Source organism: Saimiri boliviensis, chromosome 8 (genome assembly GCF_048565385.1).
Source record: "Saimiri boliviensis isolate mSaiBol1 chromosome 8, mSaiBol1.pri, whole genome shotgun sequence".
Classification (NCBI taxonomy): Eukaryota; Metazoa; Chordata; class Mammalia; order Primates; family Cebidae; genus Saimiri; species Saimiri boliviensis.
Window position 1 is genome coordinate 76,693,548 of NC_133456.1, and position 19,239 is coordinate 76,712,786.

At 43.4% G+C, this 19,239-nt stretch overlaps 1 long non-coding RNA gene across 1 annotated transcript; it reads right to left on the reverse strand.

Moving 5' to 3' along the window:
- Positions 1 to 3,259: 3,259 nt before the first annotated feature.
- Positions 3,260 to 15,864, reverse strand: LOC141585267 (uncharacterized). Its single transcript, XR_012518664.1, has 3 exons — positions 15,646 to 15,864; positions 7,788 to 8,073; positions 3,260 to 4,199 (listed from the first exon to the last, which is right to left on the reverse strand). It is a non-coding gene; the product is annotated as an uncharacterized LOC141585267 (long non-coding RNA).
- Between the last annotated feature and the right edge of the window lie 3,375 nt (positions 15,865 to 19,239).

The window sequence follows — 19,239 nt, forward strand, 5'->3', positions numbered from 1 at the left end:
CCCCATGTTGGCCAGGCTGGTCTTGAACTCCTGAGCTCAGGTGATCCACCCTCCTCATCCTCCCAAAGTGCTGGGATGACAGATGTGAGCCACCACGCCCGGCCACATTTGTTGTTTTAAGCCACAAAATTTGTGGTAGTTTGTCACAGCAGCAATAGGATACTAATACACCTTAAAACAAGGATTTCAAATAATCCTAAAAGAAAGATTTCCCGCCAGGCGTGGTGGCTCCAGCCTGTAATCCCAGCACTTTGGGAGGCTGAGGCGGGTGGATCACGAGGTCGAGAGATAGAGACCATCCTGGTCAACATGGTGAAACCCCGTCTCTACTAAAAATACAAAAAATTAGCTGGGCGTGGTGGCGTGTGCCTGTAATCCCAGCTACTCAGGTGGCTGAGGCAGGAGAATTGCCTGAACCCAGGAGGCGGAGGTTGCGGTGAGCCGAGATCGCGCCATTGCACTCCAGCCTGGGTAACAAGAGCGAAACTCCATCTCAAAAAAAAAAAAAAAAAGGATTTCCCTTCAGTAGATTCTCTCAAAGAGGATTTTCTGTAAGGATTACTTAGTTCTTTCTTGCAGCAGGATGAGAATATCTCATCTTTTTTCCCCTAAATTCTGAGTACTTTCTTGGTGCTCATACTGGGTTAGGAGTGCACACATTCCATGAACCCTTCTTCAGACACCAGAATGACACCTTCAGGGATTCACGTCTCACATCAGTCATTTCACACAAATACATCTTAGGAACAATTCCACTTGCTTCACATTACCAAGCCACGGCTCTGGCAATTAAAAAAAAAAAAAAAAAAAAAAAAAAAAAAGCCTCCTATAGTGGCTTGAGCCTGTAATCCCAGCACTTTGGGAGGCTGAGGCGGGCCGATCACTTGAGGTCAGAAGTTGAAGACTGGCTGGCCAACATGGTGAAACACCATTTCAGTTAAAAAAAAAAAAAAAAAAAAAAAGAGAAAAGAAAGAAAGAAAGTACAAAAATTAGCTGGATATGGTGGTAGGCACCTGTGGTCCCAGCTACTCAGGATGCTGAGGCATGAGAATCGTTTGAACCTGAGAGAGGGAGGTTGCAGTGAGCTGAGATCACACCACTGCACTCCAGCCTGGGCAACAGAGTGAGACTGTCTCAAAAGCAAAACAAAACAACTCCAGGTTATTATAGAGTTGTACTTTGAAATCAAGATAAGGACTGGTGAGGAAAAAAAAATCACACTGTTCTTGACAATAACATTACATGTTTTGATAACACAGACTTCCCTTAAAGTGACACCCAAATGAAAGGTGGAGTGTGTGTGTTGTTTTTTTATGTATGTGAGTGTGTGTTTATCACCCTCCCAAGGGTTTTATAAAGACTACATGAAATTGTGGATGTGAAACTCACACAACATAAAATTAACTATATTAATGTAAACATCTTTGTTGCATTTAGTACATTCACAGAGTTGTACAACCACCACCTCTGTCTAGGTCCAAACATTTTCAAGCCTCCAAAAGAAAACCCCAGACCCATTAAGATGTAGACCCCATCTCTCCTCCCCACAGCCCCTGTTAACTACCAGTCTGCTTTCTATTTCATTGCATTTACTTGTCTGGTCTAGGTATACCATACAAATGGAACCATGCAATACATGATCTTTTGTGTCAGGCTTATTTCACTTAGCATAATCTTTTCATGGTGAATCCATGTTGCATTGTGTAGCAACACTCCATTGCTTTTCATGGCTGAATAATACTTCGTTGCATATACATGCTACAGTTTGTTTATCCATTCATCCACTGATAGACATTTGGGTTGTTTCTCTTTTTTTTTTTTTTTTTTGAGATGGCATTCGCTCTTGCTGCCCAGGCTGGAGTGCAATAGTGCAGTCTCAGCTCACTACAACCTCTGCCTCTCAGGTTCAAGTGATTCTCCTGCCTCAGCCTCCCAAGTAGCTGGGATTACAGATGCCTGCCACCACGCCTGGCTAATTTTTGTTGTTTTAGTATAGACAGGGTTTCACCATATTGGCCAGGCTGGTCTTGAACTCCTGAGCTCGGTGATCCACCTGCCTCAGCCTCCCAAAGTGCTGGGATTACAGGTATGAGCCACCGTACCCAGCCTGTTTCTGCTTTTTGACAGTTGTGAATAATATGGTGCTAGCATACCCTTAAGGTGTGTTAAAGAAGGAAAAAACAGTAGATCAGTGCATCCGTATCAGACTAATGATCAGGTATATCTAGATAGCTTTAAAGGTAAATAGATTATGGAGGCCAACCACAGATACACTGACTAAAACCCAGATAGTGGGACTCAAACATTCAAGCTCCCTGGGAGGTGGTGATATACACCAAAATCTGAGGACAACAATTGTAAAACTACATGAACAAAAAGGATCATTATTCTATGTGATATTATATGAGTAGGCAACTACCTCATGTCGTGTAATTTCCAGATTAACACAAGTAGCTCTGTTTCTTAATGACAGATGCCCAGAATCCCTTTAAGAGGAGACTTTCACCCCAAAAGAATGATGAATCTTTGAGGGTAAATCCTTTCACCCCAAAAGAACGATGAGTCTTTGAGGGTAAATCCTTTCACCCCAAAAGAACGATGAGTCTTTGAGGGTAAATCCTTTCACCCCAAAAGGACGATGAGTCTTTGAGGGTGAATCCTTTCACTCCAAAAGAATGATGAGTCTTTGAGGGTGAATCCTTTGGGAGAGGATCAATAATAAAAATTAATGTTGAGGTATAAATAACTAATATCACATGAAAGCAACCTTAGAGAGGAGGCTTAGACAAGATGAAATGAAGTGAGAAGAACATTTTGTTTCTGACAAGCACTGAGAAGAGATCATTGGTGAGTTCAATAATGCTCACTTCCTCAGTCCTTGAGTTTGCCAGGAATATGCGCCTATTGCACCAGGGCACAAATGTTCAGAGGGCAAGGGTCCTGTCTAGTGAAAGCAGCCTGCATTCGAAATTTATGAATTCATTTGCCTCTCTGCAGGCACTGGCTCCAGGACTCAAAGATACATATATTTTTTAAATTATTTATTTATTTATTTATTTATTTATTTTATTTTATTTTTATTGCATTTTAGGTTTGGGGGTACATGTGAAGAACATGCAAGATTGTTGCATAGGTACACACGTGATAGTGTGGTTTGCTGCCTTCCTTCCCCTCACCTGTATCTGTCATTTCTCCCCATGCTATCTCTTCCCACCTCCCCACCTCCCCGTCCCTCCCCCATTTCCCCCCAACGGACCCCAGTGTGTAGTGCTCCCCTCCCTGTGTCCATGTGTTCTCATTGTTCAATACCCGCCTATGAGTGAGAACATGCGGTGTTTGATTTTCTGCTATTGTGTCAGTTTGCTGAGAATGATGGTTTCCAGGTTCATCCATGTCCCTACAAAGGACACAAACTCATCGTTTTTGATGGCTGCATAATATTCCATGGTGTATATGTACCACATTTTCCCTATCCAGTCTATCGTCGATGGGCATTTGGGTTGGTTTCAGGTCTTTGCTATTGTAAACAGTGCTGCAATGAACATTCGTGTGCATGTGCAGGACTCACAGATATTTGCAAGATGACTGAACACCAGAAATGACTACTGTAGGTTCACCAGTTAGTCTTTTCCAAATATGCGTCCTCTCTGCATCTTCAATGTGATGGAGTCTTTCTTTTAGATGACCAACATCTTTTTTAAAGAGCTCATATTGGAGTTTTTTCTCTTTCCTTGTCTACAGATGAGAAGTCATTTCAGATTTGGGATAAAGAATCCTCCTAGGTTTTTCTGATAGTCCCTTGTTTCTGTTAGAGCTCCTCTGTGATGACCTTTCCTAGAGGGGTGGCATGTATCTGTGGAGTGCATATACCTTTCCCTGGTCCAGTGTCTGCTGGTAGGAGTTGTTTCTCCAGGGTGGGCACTGTGGTATATAGAGGTAGAAACTCCTGCTCCCATCCCTTGTCATCTCTTCATGAAGAAAGGCAAATATTTGTTGTTCAGCTAACACGGTCTACACTTTTTTACGGACCAGAGTTTAAGTCCCAGTTTTAAACTAGATATCTTTTCTTTTTGTCAATGTCTTATCAGAGAAAGGTCAAAAGTGGCCAATAATTCATAGTGTGACCAGGACTCCTGTATCAGATAATCACGATTTCTCTTGGCAGGCTTTGAATTGCCTTTTAATTCAGTGTTATTCTCTAAGAAAAAAAAAATGAGGTTGAGATCAATGCATCAATAGCCAAGCAACCCCAAACTAAGTGTTCTTTCAGCAGAAGGAAGCACGGAGATTACAGTTAAGCTTTGTCCAAGTAAATTCTCACTCATCCTCTTAGAGGAAAATAGGTAACAAATGCTTCTTCCCAAGCAAGTTTTTTAAGACCCCAATCCAGCTCTGGACCATGGCTTCAGTAGATGTTTCTGTGTGTGGATCATTTGGGATGATCCGCTCCTTGCTGTCACTTCCTACAGTGTTGCCCCCTCCCCGTCTTTTCTCTGTGTGTAGAATGGGAAGTTAACTAGGATGTTATTTCTTCCTCTGTCCTGCACCCCCACAGCCTCAGCTTTAGACGGCCACTGCTCACCAGACCGATGCCAGAATCCGGTGGGAAGGAAAGCCTCGGAATTCTCTCTGTGATGCTAATTTGGGCAAAGCACTCCCCCACTCCCACTATCAGGTAGGTCACCTGCCCGTCACCTACTCCACTTTCTGCTCCTCCTCAGAGAGGCAGGAAAGAAAGAGGTCATGGCCCTCCTCAGCTAATTCTAGCTAAAGAGATCAGAAAGGCCTTTGCAAGCTGAGGGGTGGTGAAAAAAAAAAAAGGCAAGCTCTTTTCTTTGGAAGGATCCTCAGAGGAAATGCAGCTTGAGGCTTGACGTGGGAGTGTGGCGTAGCAATAAAGAGATGAAAGGTGAAATGATCAGTCCGGTCTTCAACTACATGCTTCATCTGGAGATCCAGTTCCCTCCAGTGGCAACCCAGCACTGCCTTTTTTTCTCCCCACTCATTTCTCTTTTTTTCCCTGAAACATATCTTAGAAAGGGTAAGACTTTCTAATGAGGCAAGACAAGCAGGACATTAGCCCCTAGCACCAATTTTAGCACAAACAGTTGAAAGCATCCTAGTTAGTCAGTGAATGCTACCTGCAGAACCTGTCTGCTTGCCTTTTGAAATGTTTGGCCCTTACTTTGAAACTTCTTAAAACTATAGCCAAGCATTCTCTTTATCAAAAGGACTCTCTCTGGCAGAGGTAAGAGATTGAACTGTCTAAATACTCCAAAGCCAAGCTGCTCTAAGCAAAGGAAGGCAACATTTCTTAAATGTACAAGATGTCATCTTCCATAGCATTGACTACATTTATCATTTACTTCATGAATTCATGATGTGGTCAAAGTGATGGGGGGTGTGAGTAGTGTGGGGGGATGGGTAGACAAATTGTGTAAGGTCCAGTCCTTTAAGAGTTTGGTCTAGATTCCAGAGAGATGCTCACATTCAAATAACTAATAAAAGATAGAAAGTGAATATCGTAGCCCTTGTCAAGGGTCAGGCCAAAGAGGTGGGGGTAATAAAGCATTACTATTGGAATCATTTTAGCGGGTTTTCAAGATATTCTGAGCTCCCCTTATGATCTTCTTATTTAGAATGATTTTGTTTGGACACAAAACTTATAATTATATTGGAACACAGACACTACTTCCTGGTCATACAACTGTAACTGAAAAAGACATGGTCAATATCCTCATGGAACTTACACAAGTCTTGATGCAAGTAGACCACAGCCAAATAATTAAGCAACTAAATATACAGTTACAATTAAAAAAATAAAATTTGGGAACAGATGCCGTGGCTCACGCCTGTAATCCCAGCATGCTGGGAAGCCAAGGTGGGCGGATCACCTGAGGTCAGGAGTTCGAGACCAGCCTGGCCAACATGACAAAACCCCATCTCTTCTAAAAATACAAAAATCAGTCAGGCATGGCACCTGTAGTCCCAGTTACTTGGGAGGCTGAGGCAGAAGAATCACTTGAACCCCGTAAGCGGAGGTTACAGTGAGTCAAGATCACACCACAGCACTACAGCCTGGATGAAAGAGTGAGACTCTGTCCCCGCCATCCAAAAAAAAAAAAAAAAAAAAAAAAAAGATTTTGGAGAGCCTAAGGGGAAGAGGATTGTTTCCAGCTTACGTGTGGTAGGGAAATACCAAAGAAGATTTTACAGATAAGGAACCATTTGTGCTCAATGTTGAAAGTTGCGGATGATTTGGATATTGAATGGCAGTAGAAGGGGATTCCATTTAAAGGGCACAGTGTGAACAAGGGCAGCAAGGCAGGAAAGGGCAGGGGACGCACTCTTGTGAAGTCACAGAGAACCACTGAACTTTTCTGGGTAGTGGACTTATCAGCTACATTTCAAAAATATTTGTTTCAAAAAATAGCAGTGTTGCAGGAAGGAAGGAGGGAGGAACAGACAGAAGGAAGGGGGACTTTTGGGCAGGTACCAAAATATGAAACAGAAGAGCAATCAGTGACAGTGGGGATGGCAAGAAGGAAATGGATAGAGGAGCTTTTGCTAATTTAGAATCCTGAGAATTTGGCAATGACTAGATGGCAGGGGCCAGTGTCAAGGGATGGGTGAGAGAGGAAAGAATAAAAGATAATTCCAAAGTGTCTACCCTGGGAATACAGAAATATCACTTTGGTGATAGTGGAGGTGGGAGAGAGGCTGGATTTATAGAGAAATCTCATTTGGAAATCCTGACATATTTACCCAGATACTACGAATGAGGACGTTCACCTTACAGCCCACCTTTCTCCTGTTTTCTCTCTTCTCCTCCCGCCCTTCCCTCTACATGTAGCACCGTGTAGTAGTAGATCATAAACTACCACGATTTTTGATAAGTTAGAAAACTTCTCCCAGACTATAATCAACAAATTAATTTCGCATCAAGAGGTCTGGTTAGCAGTGGAGAAGGATTCTGGTAACATTAGACAGCCAGCACATAGCCAAGCACCTTTCAACATGGCTACCCTACCGTTTACCAGCTGTGACCCTGGGATAAGTCATTCCGGCTCCCTAAGCTTCATGTTCCTCATTTGGAAGAAATTAGGGATAATGAAACCTACTCCATCTACCTCAACAGTGCCAAATGCTTCAGAAAGAATCCAGATGACAGGTCATAAGCTTCTGCCAGAATAAAGACAGTGGTGATCAAGGAAGAGAGTGATAAGCTCTCACAGGCAGCCAGGTGGAGAAGAGCACCAGTGATGTGAATCAGGCCAAGGAGAAAGGGTTGGAAGATAAGTAAATGGCACACAGATAGGTAAATGGGAGTCTACATGCTTTCTCATCGTACATCCAAAACAGACTTTGAGACTAGAACTCAGATCTTTAAAAATCTTTGTTTGGGCCGGATGCGGTGGCTCACGCCTGTAATCCCAGCACTTTTGGGAGGCCGAGGTGGGTGGATCATCTGAGGTCAGGAATTCAAGACCAGCCTGGCCAACCTCACCTGTACTAAACCCCATCTCTACTAAACATACAAAAATTAGCCGGGTGTGGTGGCAGGCACCTGTAATCCCAGCTACTCGGGTGGCTAAGACAGGAGAATTGCTTGAACCCAGTAAGCGGAGGTTGTGGTGAGCCAAGATTGTGCCATTGCACTCCAGCCTAGGCGACAAGAGTGAAACTCTGTCTCAAAAAAAAAAAAAAAAAAAAAAAAAAGGAAAGAAAAAGAAAAGTTTGTTTGAGAGGGAGAGAGAAAGGGAGGAGGAAGGAAGACTGTTATTACCTGCCAGAGTTCGTTGTTTCCCTCCCAGCGTTCATTCTCTTCTTAACTATACTGATTTTTGGCTGGGCACAAACGGAGTCAGTGTAAAGACTGGATTTCCTGGCTTCTCCTGCACTTGGGTGGGTGCATGTGACCAAGGCCTGTCTGGTGAGAAGTCAGCAGATATGTGTGTGACTTTCAGAAACTGTTCCTAGGGAGAGACCTTCTCTTCTCTTCATCATTTCATCTACTCAGATGTCATTGCGATGGTTGGAGCTCTGGGAGCCATTTTTGTCCTTGGGGTGTCCTTGCAAATAGAAATCACACAGCAAAGCAGTAAGTAAGGAGCCTGGGTCTCCAGTCTGTGGGGCTGCAGCTACCTTTCTCAGGTTGCTTATCTCAGATGTCTTTTTGGCCATTGTATTACATGTTTATTGTTTCTCTGAGAGATTACCAAAAAGTTAGTGGCTTAAAACAATAAAATTATTATTTTTGTGTCTTATAGTTCTGCAGTACAGAAGTCTGACACAGGTCTTACTGGGCTAAGATTAATGTATTTCTTTCTGGAGACTATAGGGGAAAATACATTTCCTGATTTTTTCCAGCTTCTAAAAACTGCCCACATTTCTCAAATCATGACCCTCTTCTTCTGTCTTCAAAGCCAACAACATAGACCCCATCTTTCTCATGCTGCCATCACGGTCTTTCTTCTGATTCTCTCTTTCACTTTTAAGGACACTTGGGTTTACATGGGTCCCACCTAGAAAATGCAGGATAACCTCCCTAGGTTAAAGTCATTTTACTAACAACCTTTATTCCATCTTCAGCCTTAATTCCCCTTTGCCATGTAACATAATATTTTCACAGATTCTGGGGATTAGGGCTTCTTTGTTAGGTCTCACTGGTGGAGAACTCAATCTCTATCTTGTCCACACCATGATTTTTCAGGTCATAGTTGCTCACAGCTGAACTTAATTCTAGCTAATTCAATAAGGCATTCCTATAGCAGGCATTTACCGAGTATCTGCTATTGTGCCATGGTGATGCTGGGTGTGATCTGATAACACTGGACTGGTCTGACACCCACAATTCTCCCTAGGCTGAGACCCACTTTGCACAGCACCTGCCACGTGTCCTCTGTCTACAGTGCACTGATGCATTCACTGCTGTAGGAGCAGAAAGAGACTGTCTACCTGTAAACTGACCATATCTCCAGCTCCACAATCCCCTCCACACTTGCCTCAGCAAAGAGAAGGCCGAGAGCTAGAAACGGACTTAGCCAAATCCCACAGCAAGTTCCTGGCATTGCCAATATGGGAACAGGCCTCTGAATACCACTCCTGTGTATTTTTCTTCCTTTAGCCATTATGGGCTTTGCAAGGAAGAATGTATTAAACATAACGCTCACAGCTGCACGGCCCCAAGAAGCCCAGTCACAAACCTTGGTATAGGCCAAAAACCATGTTTACCTTTGTCACAATGATTCTAATAATACCAAATGTTTAAAGCATCAGCTGGATTCTTTATATTCTCTTTCTAGCTCTGAAATCTGCATAGTAATGTTATCTGGTGTGTAGATGACTGGTTTTCCTGCATCTTTACCCTCATGCCCTATTTCTCATATTTTTAAATGAAGGCCTTCTAAGGCTTCATAGTACTTACAGTAACATAGATATAAGAGGACCAAATTCACGCCTCAGGCCTGGGAGCTCATGCATTCTGGTGCCGTCTCTGACTTTGCCCTCATCTCTCTCTCAGTGTTAGCATTTCCATCTTAAAAATGGGGCAACAGCAAGTGTACCTCAAAATAATTACCACGAACAGTTAACAAAACTCATTCTAATGCGCATTGCCACTGTGCAAATTGTCATCTAACTACTAGTAATAAAACAGTGAGCAACTAGGGATTTCGCTTGTCCCAATCTCACTTCGTCTGAGTCAGAGTGAACGTGAGGGAAACTAGAACCAGCCCAGGCACAAAGCCAGGAGGAAGACGCCTGACGGGACAGCCAGCCTAGCACAGAAGTGTGCTGGAGAGCTGATGGGCTGGGAAGCCCTTGGCAAAGCCGTCTGCTGAAACCTCGTGCTCTGATTTTTCTTCAAGATCTGATTTCCCAAGTTCTCTTTGACAACTGTTTCTGGGTTACATACCTGAGATTGTTAGAAAGGCCTCCCTTACGCAATTTAAGTCAATTTACCTTGGCTCTGTCTTCAGCGGGAATGGAAAAAGTCTGTTCATACACATGCCAGCCCACTCAACACCTCCGCACCCCCGCCCATGTGGTAATCACCTTTCTTTCGTCTGATGGCCAGTATTAGATTTTCCATGGCATTTCCCAACGCTCAGTGCATTTCTTCCTAAATGCAGTGTTTGTCGTTGCTGTTGTTTTATAGTGAGTTAAAATGCTAGAGTCAGAATTTTAAACCTGAATGGAGTCTTTGAGATTATTTTCCAAACATCTAGATTTTGTACCTGAGAAGACTTAGGCTCCAATATACATGGTCTCACTAAGGCTACGCAGTAAACAAGACCTAGGAATTTTGATAATAATGTCTTACTGAATAATATTAAACTTACGCTAATTTATAATTTTGGATTCTCCACGTAATACCACCTGATATTTGTATGGTATACTGATATTTATTTTGAGCATAAGCAGTCATCCTGCTTCTTGTATAATAGCTGTTTACTGTTCTTCTGTCAGATACATCATTTTTTCTCAATTAAGCATAATCCTGCACATTCACATCAACTTCCCTAACTTAAGGGGTCATACTGAATTCTAATTCTACCTCATTTAATCTAACAGTTATAAAGCAGCTCCTCCAAGCCAGGCACCATCACATAAATACCTCATGTGAACCTCTAAACAGCTCTATGTTGACGATATTATTATCTTTATCTTAGAGATGAAGTAAAATGAGGCAAGGACAGCTAAGCAGCCAACCCAAGATTGCCCACCTGCTGAGATTTAAGTCTTCTGTGCTCAAGACAGCATATCAACACTCAGGTAGTATCGGCTGTCCACTAACTTTCTTATAGCAGTAAGTCAAGGAGTGATACTCCTTTCCAATATCCCTACCATGGATGTAAATAGTAAGCAGAATAACCCCACTGTGGATGTAAATAGTAAGTAGAATAATTAGCCCCAACGTGGATGTAAATATTAGGTAGAAAAATTAGCCCTAACATGAATGTAAATATTAGGTAGAATAATTGGCCAAGGCTGATACATAAATATATACATTTATATATTTTTATATATTTTAATATATATTTGCATATATTTATATATTCATATATATTTACATATATATTTATATGTACATTTATATGTTTTTGAGAGAGAGAGAGAGAGAGAGATAGAGTCATGCTCTGTCACCGAGACTGGAGTGCAGTGGTGTGATCTTGTCTCACTGCAACCTCTGCCTCCTGGGTTCAAGTAATTCTCCCTGCCTCAGCCTCCCAGGTAGCTAGGATTACAGGTGCCTGCCACCACATTCGTCTAATTTTTGTGTTTTAGTAGAGACGGGGTTTCACCACGTTGGCCAGGCTGGTCTTGAACTCTTGACCTCAGGTGATCCACCCACCGTGGCCTCCCAAGTGCTGGGATTGAGCCACCGTGCCCAGCCAGAACGTATATACTCTTTAAGTTGAAAGTGAATAACTTCAACGCTCCCCAAAACGTAGGCCAATGAGAAGAAAGTATGAATGTTCCTTTCTCTATATGGCCACAGACAGGTAAGCAAAGCAGAAAATGATAGGGTAAATGGTAGAGCATGTCCAGAGTCTAAAGGAAGGAGCAGTCATTTCCTTTTTTTTTTTTTTTTTTTTGAGGCGGAGTTTTGCTCTTGTTACCCAGGCTGGAGTGCAATGGCGCGATCTCGGCTCACCGCAACCTCCGCCTCCTGGGCTCAGGCAATTCTCCTGCCTCAGCCTCCTGAGTAGCTGCGATTATAGGCACGTGCCACCACGCCCAGCTAGTTTTTTTGTATTTTTAGTAGAGACAGGGTTTCACCATGTTGACCAGGATGGTCTCGATCTCTCAACCTCGTGATCCACCCGCCTCGGCCTCCCAAAGTGCTGGGATTACAGGCTTGAGCCACCGCGCCCGGCCCAGGAGCAGTCATTTCTAAGGGGGCTCAGGAATGGTATGATGGAAAAGTGGCATGCCACTCAGGTTTCTATGGATGGGAGGATTCGAGAAGGAAGATGCTGGGGAAGACGCATTTGAGCCAGAGGTTAAAAGCAGAGATCCGCTGGGCGCGGTGGCTCAAGCCTGTAATCCCAGCACTTTGGGAGGCTGAGGTGGATGGATCACAAGGTCAAGAGATCGAGACCGTCTTGGTCAACAAGGTGAAACCCCGTCTCTACTAAAAATACAAAAAATTAGCTGGGCATGGTGGCGCATGCCTGTAATCCCAACTACTCAGGAGGCTGAGGCAGGAGAATTGCCTGAACCTAGGAGGCGGAGGTTGTGGTGAGGCGGGATCGTGCCATTGCACTCCAGCCTGGGTAACAAGAGCGAAACTCCGTCTCAAAAAAAAAAAAAAAAAAAAAAGCAGAGATCCAGAGGGAAAGGGGCAAAATGAGAAACACCTGCAGGAACTGGGAACAGTTAACTGGAAAAAAGATAATTCTGGGTTTCCATGTGTCTGAAGAGTGATCGAATCAAAGGTAGATGAGTCTTGTTCTCTGAAGTTAAGATTGCAAAGTTAATTGGGCCTAAAGCCATAGAGTCAGTTAATGGCAAAGAACCAGGAACCATGGCAAAGAACTAGGTACATCTTTTCTAGCAACTAGACCTGCTCAATAATAGCAAAGGCTTTCGCTTGGAGAGCTCAGGACCTCATCAGGGAAAATATTGAAGTGGAGGCCAGGAGACCCTGAGCCCCATGAGCTGGGTTATAAAAGGTATTTCTGTACGCTATGGGGTGGGCTTAGATAAACTTCAAGGGCTTTGCCATTTCTGATTTTATTTTATTTTATTTATTTTTGAGACAGAGTCTTGCTCTGTCACCCAGGCTGCAGTGCAGTGGTACGAACTCTGCTCACTACAACCTTCAGCTACTGGCCTCAAGTGATCCTCCTGCCTCAGCCTCATGAGTGGCTGGAACTACAGGCACAAGCCACTATGCCAGCTAATTTTTGTATTTTTTGTTTGTTTGTTTGGTAGAGTCAGGGTTTCACCATGTTGCTCAGGCTGGTCTTGAACTCCTAAGCTCAGGTAATCTGCCTGATTTAGCCTCCCAAAGTGCTGGGATTACAGGTGTGAGTCACCATGCTTGGCCCCATTTCTGAATTTCTAAGATTCCAAAAGTTGAAGGAATCAGACTGTGGCTCCATCCCAGAAGGAACCTGTCAAACCTGTGAGCTGTCCCAAGGGAGACTGGGGCTCTTGGAAAGCCTTGTGCCATGGATGAGCAGCCTCTGTGTGAAGAGGACAATTTTCAAGGCATCTTCTAACCGTGAGATTTCAGTGATTTGTGTTAAACTAGACCTGGGAAGGGAGTTTTTGTAACTTATATTTTTCATCCCTTAAAACATTCTTCAGGAAAAGTCTTATCTTCCTTTCAAACTTTCCATTAGTATTCACTTTCCTATATTTCTCTGATTGTTGCCCTGCGGGTAAATTTTGTGCTAAATATATATGAGCTGGCTAGTGCCTTGGTTGTATTTTTTTTATTTGTATGTTTGCTTTGAGACGGAGTCACTCTGCTGCCCAGACTGGAGTGCAGTGGCGCGATCTTGGCTCACTGCAACCTTCAACTCCCAGGCTCAAGCAATGTTCCTGCCTCAGTCTCTGGAGTATCTAGGATTACAGGTGCATACCACCACACCCAGCTAATATTGCATTTTTAACAGAAACAGTGTTTCACCATGTTGGCCAGGCTGGTCTTGACCTCCTGAGCTCAGGTGATCTACCTGCCTCGGCCTCCCAAAGCGTTGGGATTACAGGCATGAGTCACCTCACTGGGCTGCCTTGATTGTATTTGGATTGAATATACTCTGTGCGAACGTCTATTCAGTGCTCCGAATGGGACTAAGTGTTTAAATAATCACACATAATCACTCACATTCTTGGAGTCTTCTTATAGCCTTATTACATATTAATGTCTAATAATTTAGTAATTATTTAATAATTGTATAAGCCTATAATAGAGATAGTAGCGTCACTACTTGGAGAATGAGGAGGGCAGGGTGCAGCGAACACAAGGCCGGCTCCAGTGTGCCTCACACCCCACCGTCAGCCTCCCAGGGTGACTCGGCACTGTAGTATTGCCACCGTTTTCGGAGGAAGAAGCTAGGACACCCAGCAGTCAGAAGATTGGAGCTAAGGTAACAGAGTCCGTTTGTAACAAGGCCATATTAACTTTAAATATGTGCCTACAGAATCTTTTTTTTGTTTGTTTTTTTGAGATGGAGCCTTGCTCTGTTGCCCAGGCTGGAGTGCAGTGGTGCGACTTTGGCTCACTGCAACCTCCGCCTCCTGGGTTCAGTCAATTCTCCTGCCTCAGCCTCCAGAGTAGCTGGGATTACAGATGCCCAACACCACGCCCAGCTAATTTTTGTATTTTTAGTAGAGATGGGCCAGGCTGTTCTCAATCTCCTGACCTCATGATCCACCGGCCTCCCAAAGTGCTGGGATTATGGGCATGAGCCACCGCACCTGGCCCAGAATCTCCATTTTTAAAACCCCCCTTTAGCCACCCCAAGTCACTCATCTAGAAAGGCCTGGAAGACACAAAACGACTTGTCTATGTTCCTCTCCGTGCTCACCGAATCCCCAGTCTGTCACTCTGAGATTTACAATAGATTTCTTACTATTAATAAAAAGTCAAAATATGAAAACCAAAATCCGTTTCTCAAGAATGTCATTACTTTTATACAACTCAATGCTCCCCACCTGCAGATCACGCTTCTCGGGATTATTAAATATTGACATCATCTTCCCAAGCACCTACTTTATTATCCTTTGTCCTTCAGATGAATACTGGGGAAGATTCTCCAGTAAAAATGATAAGGATGGTCAATTACCATTAAAGTAACTAAAACTTGAAACAAATTCTACCCTTCTAGTTGCTTCTTTGAGATTTCCCAGGCTTCTGTGTTCCTGTGACATGGGCTACCTCTGGCTCTAAAAATACCCCAAATTTCCCACTTACAAGCCTGTATTTACATCACTCTCTTGGCCTGGAGTGCCCCCTCTCCCCATTCCCTGTTTGTCAAAGCCTTACTCATATTTTAAGGGTCAGTTCACATGTTGCCCTGTATGAAGCCTTTCCTAGTTCCTCGAGTTGGGATTAATCTCTTCTTTCTCCAGCCCTCATTTCATTACATCTTGTTAAATGAATGTTTAAATTTCTTGTCTTTTTCCTACACTAGACTGTGACTTCTCGAAGACCCAAATCAGGTGGAATTCACATGGTCCAGGTGCAGAGGCTCACAGTACGCACTTGACATATGTTTACTGAATGAATAAAATTAACAGCAAATGTCATGTCCCATTTTCCCTTTTCTTATCAGACATTCAAAGATATTCAACATCTCAAGTGTCTTCCTGCTTATAATCTGTACCTCCTTTCCTACAAATATTCCAGAAAGGATGAGCAAGCTGCCCCTGTTATGAAATGCTTGCCAGGGACTGCTAGAAATGACGCACAGTTCACCAGTTCAATTAAATCCTAAGGATGTCCTTTCTTTCTTTTTTTAAAATTAGAATCCAGAATACTCTTTCTGCTTTTTGTTAAGCACTGAAACAAATGTTCACAAATCAGAAATCACTAAATATCAGAGCGAGAAGAGAAAACCTAGCAATCCAATCCCTCTCCTTTTATTAAGCAACAGGGAAACTGAATCTTAGAAAGAGGAGGTTACCTGTTCACAGTCAAACAGCAAGTTTCTGGCATGCTGAGACAAGGTTGTGATCTCCTATCTTTCAGGCTGAAGCTCTTTCCAGTCCTGGTAATTTGTTAGAGGGTTTAACTTCCAAAGCAATGTTTGACCCAAACCTCTACTTCCCACTGTGATTTCTGCTTCTTCCTTTGAGAACTGCAAATCCCAGCTTTCTGATGCACCTTCAGTCACCTGCTGTTCTCAGCCTCCTGTGAGCAGGTCTGGCCAGTCCCAGCTTCTTGCTGCCCTTTGCTCTTTTGCAGCTGTCTGATGTGGGCGTGGCCTGTACCCAACCTCCAGAACCAGATTTCAGTTCGTCTATTACCAGGGAAGATCCAGGAAATTTCACCTCTTCTTTCACCATGCTTTAGATACAGTAAATTATTTATTCATTACAACAAACGTATGAGGTATATAGCAGTGTTGTACCCATGTTCCAGAGGTACAATGAGACCAACTAACTTGCTCAAGGCCACCTAACTCGCTTGCTCAAGGCCACTTTATAAGTGGCCGACCTGGTAGAATATGTCAGAAGGACTGGAAACAGGACGTGAGCCCAGGTCTTCTGTCCCAAGGTGACCCCTGCTCTTTCCACTCATTCCAGTCTCTCAGCAGGTGACAACACTAGTTTCCAAAGTCTTTTATTTTTTCTCGAGTACATTTGGGGAAATTAATTTTTATCCCAGAGAAATACTTCCCAGGTGCAGTTAAATATTGGTGGATTGGGTCTTCTGGTTTGATAAAATTTTGCCTTCTAAAAATGGCAAACAGTCATGATTTTTTTTTTTTAAGATTACATTTCCTCACTAGAAAAATTCACCTTTGGGGTAGAGTACTCCATGGAAAATTCCAGTAGAGAAAGGAAAATTTCTCAAAGAGCGGTGAGCAATCACAAAGAAGAACTTTGAAACAGACAGGGCAAGTATTTGGTAACCTCTGGTATTTGTTACTACAAATGCTAGACCTTGCAGAGATAAGAATTTCCTAACAAATAAGGGTGTTAGTCAGACTTAGGAGGGATTTTGCACTGGCTTTGGGTGTAGACCTTCACAAAGAAAGTTCTGAGATGTGCCAAAAAAAAAAAAAAAAAAAAAAAGGGCAGAATAGGGTATTCTTACATTAAAGCTGTATGTACAAACTCTTGGAGTGTGGACATTCATTCTTCAATTGATGAATACTTGCAGCCCTGGGTTGGAAAATTCAGGAGGAAAGAAGGAAGACAAGAAAAAAGAAAAGGAGAGAGAAAAAGTGGGAGGGAGGAAAGAAGGAGAGGAAAATTGCTAAACACTGTTTATCCCCTCACCTCATTAAAACATTCACTACTATAAAGTTAAATTCTATTTTCCACCCATAATACTGACTCTGGGGTCCAGCACACAAATACACACGTGAAAATAATTCGGGGAGGAATTAGCAGGTAGAATTACCCAGAATAATGTTTATGGTGTTCGTTTAGCAGTGCGAGTTGCAGCTTATCAAACACCTGTGGGCTTGGAGGATTCTTTGCATGCGGTCACGGCAGTGCTGCATACCCTCCGGAGGCCAGGCTCACAGAGAAGGCGGCGCTGTGGCAGAGAGGGACAGATTTGGCCCCCTGTGAGCTCAGCTCCAGCCGCCCTGCATCCCAAAGGAGAGGGCGTTTTCCCTAGTAGAAGAGATTCAGGAGGAATTTTGCCTTCTAAAAATGGCAAACACTTCAGCTTTTTTGCCCATCTGAGAACACAACTTTCTTTGTGAAGGTCTATACCCAAAGCCGGTGCGAAATCCCTCTTAAGTCTGACTAACAGCCTCATTTGTGAGGAAATTCTTATCTCTGCAAGGCCTAGCATTTGTAGTAACAAATACCAGAGATTACCAAATAGGAAACTGATTTTCTGGAAAGAACAGATCCTCAGTGGAAAAGAGATGAAATGTGTCACTGGGAGGAACACCACACTGAGAGACAAGGGGCCGCGCCGCATCTCACTTAGTGATCTTAGTCAATCACTCCTTTTCTCAGGAAAATGAAGGGGTGTGGCCAGAAGGGGTGTGGCCCGAGTCTCTCTTCCTACTCTGTTTTTTTGGTTTTTTGGTTTTTTTTTTTTTTTTTTGGTAGAGATTCTGGCTCTATTGCTCAGGCTGGAGTGCAGTAGCATAATCTCAGCTCACTGCAACCTCTGCCTCCTGGATTCAAGCAATTTTCATGCCTCAGCCTCCCACAAGTAGCTGGAATTACAGGCATATGCCACCACACCTGGCTAATTTTTGTATTTTTAGTAGCGATGGGGTTTCAACATATTGGCCAGGCTGGTATCCAACTCCTGGCCTCAAGTGATCCGCCCGTCTCAGCCTCCCAAAGTGCTGGGATTACAGACGTGAGCCACTGCGCCTGGACTCTAATTTTTAATGGTGTTTGTGATTTAAGTCACAGATTTCACTGTCTGTTTCCGTGTCTTTTAATGTGGCCAGGTTGGACCAAAAGATCTCTAGGTGACCTTTGAGTTGGCTCCAAGTTCTACAAATGTGTTGTTCTATGACCAAATCAAGGCTCAAGAAACACATGTAAAAGGAGACAGGCCGCGGTTCCTCAAAGCATACAGGATATCAGGCTGCCTCCAATGCGCTAGCTCAGGCTAAGGTATGGGGTTCTCCAGTCCAGGTCACAGGGCAAAGGGGTGCGGCTCTCAGCCACCTGGGTGCAGAGTGACAGCTTCCCACGCCTGAGCCGGTTCTATCCCACAACTCCTGCCTTCGGCCCTGCTTTTTCAGCAGCCCTAATCATCAGAAGATTGCATGAGCCCAGGTTTTACCACTCAGGGCCACTTCTAAGAACTCTGAAGTCACCTACCCCAAATTCTTCCCCATGCATTTCTAGCAAACAGTTTTCCAGAATCTGCCGATGTTTCATCTTTAGGGGATTTTGATGACTAAGAAATATTTTGGGTCAAGGTGTAGGCCAAGGTCTGTCTCCCTGTAACTTCTACGATTGGTCAAGTTCTGCCCTCTGAGGCCTCCTATGACAAGTCTGACCTCCCTACCCCGTGGAAACCCACCAGGCCTTTGGTGACAACAGGCAAGGCCTGATGAAGTCTTCTTCTGGTTAAGGAACTCTGGTTTTTTCTGATGGCATAGTTTTCAGCTATCTCACTCTCCTGGCCTGTAAATGCTCCACATTGCCAAATGTGACACGAGACTTGGGAGATAAAAGATGTAGGTTGAAGTAGTGTGTTTGCCAATGGGCTCGATTGCATCAACCCAGCTAAATTGAAGTTTTAATTTAGAGTGGATAACATGTTGATTATGAATAATGAAGTACTGCATAAAAGCTTATCATTACTGCTACGGCTACGCTATACTGCTACTAAAAATAACAATTACCCCCTATTAAATCAAGAACACAATCCAGCTGTCTTCTGAAAATAGAGAGTAGGAAAGGGAGCCCTTTTTGTGTGTGAGCATTGCATTCCTGTGCATTCAGCCTAACACCACCGTAGCTGTTTTGGTAAGCTATATCTCAGAGTTGGTTCATGCTGCGCTTACAGATAACCAGATATTGAACCTGTATTATACATGGGGCTGTCAGCCTAGGTTTTCCCA